Genomic DNA, 1,576 nt, shown 5'->3' on the forward strand with positions numbered 1-1,576 from the left:
CGAGAATACATACCCCTTTTATATAATTTTTTCTGCAATTTGAAATTTTTATTAAAAACAAAAAACAATTGAAAATAAAACTTGTCAATTTGTCGAAATCCTATAGTTATGATAAGCAAAATATTTTACCCGTACTTGAGGAAATTTAGATATATTTTCACATTCTTATACTACCATCGATCATAATATAGTGATGACGAGTACACACATTCATCATGCTTTTTTAAATAGTTACATATATATTAGTGTATCTATGTAGGTATGAACATACCTACTAGTGTTGTTAATTTTACAGCTATTTACGATTCCGGCATTTTCGCGGTGTCGTTATCACAATCCCGGGATTTAGATATTCAATACTTTTCAACAACTTAAATCGTGAAATTGCTGCTATATTGTTTGAGATGCTCTCCTACCATAAAATAAATAATAAATAAATGGGTTTGAAAACGACTATTTTTTCTCTTTGACGTCAGTATTTATTTTAAAGGACTTTGTAATTTCATAGACACGATTAATTCCAAGAACTATTTAAAAAATTGAATGCAATGCAAAATAAAAATATGGGTACCAAATGCAAGAGGAAATTTCTTTAGAAATTAAAAAATTTAAATTTTTTGCACTCACAAGGACGAATAGGTAGTTTTTTAAGCTTATAAAGTTAGAAGGGGAAATTCGAGGATGTTATCGAATTTATATAAGTCCTTAGCATACAATTTTTTCAAAAACAAATTTTGCGAAATTTCAATTTTTTTAAAAGGACATTTTCAATACTTGCCAGTCCTTATGCACCAAAAACTTTAATCTGTTTAAATTCTGTTATCAATTATTAAATAAAAAAAGAAATATAGCCAATACTGGTCAAGAAAAGGAGTTTCTATTATTGCCATCAATGCCTTAACAAGGCCGGGATCCCGGGATTAACATTGCTAATATCTGCGTGCTTTCATTAACATACTTCTCATGTTTGCTCATTAATGGCACGTACTTGTCTTTTGTTTAACGTTTAATTTATTCGTTTAAGGAATAACACATTTGAAGGTAAGGCAACCTACTACATCTTTTTTTCTTCTTTTTAATTTTATGACGCTTCAATATTTTATACATGCATTGCTACATTTGAGAATCTGCGTATTCGTCAAACATAATGAACAATATGCAAATGGGTCGTACGTTATTCATTATATATGTATGAATAAGAATTTATATATATATACAGTGGCGGATTTAAATATTTGCCGCCCCTAGGCAATTCATAACTTGCCGCCCTTTTTTCACGAAAAAAAAAAATATATATATATATCAAATATGATTGTTATTGTCAGTGCTTTATTACAATATAGTTCGTTAATAATGAAATACATAACGGAATTAACAAAATTCGACATCAGCATGGATAAGGTATTCAACAAAAACCCTCTTTCAAACACTTCTTTTTCCCAGTTCTTTACGTCTTGATTTTTCAGCTGCGAATGATGATTCTCGTTCTCGGGGCAGCGTGTCGGCTGTTTCTTTGCGTCACGCGCAGCCGCGCCGTCAGGTTTCTAAGCCGCGTGAATGAAAGTTAAATGGAAAT

Source organism: Rhagoletis pomonella, unplaced genomic scaffold, assembly GCF_013731165.1.
Source record: "Rhagoletis pomonella isolate Grant_MI unplaced genomic scaffold, Rhpom_1.0 Rhpom_scaffold_00004, whole genome shotgun sequence".
Classification (NCBI taxonomy): Eukaryota; Metazoa; Arthropoda; class Insecta; order Diptera; family Tephritidae; genus Rhagoletis; species Rhagoletis pomonella.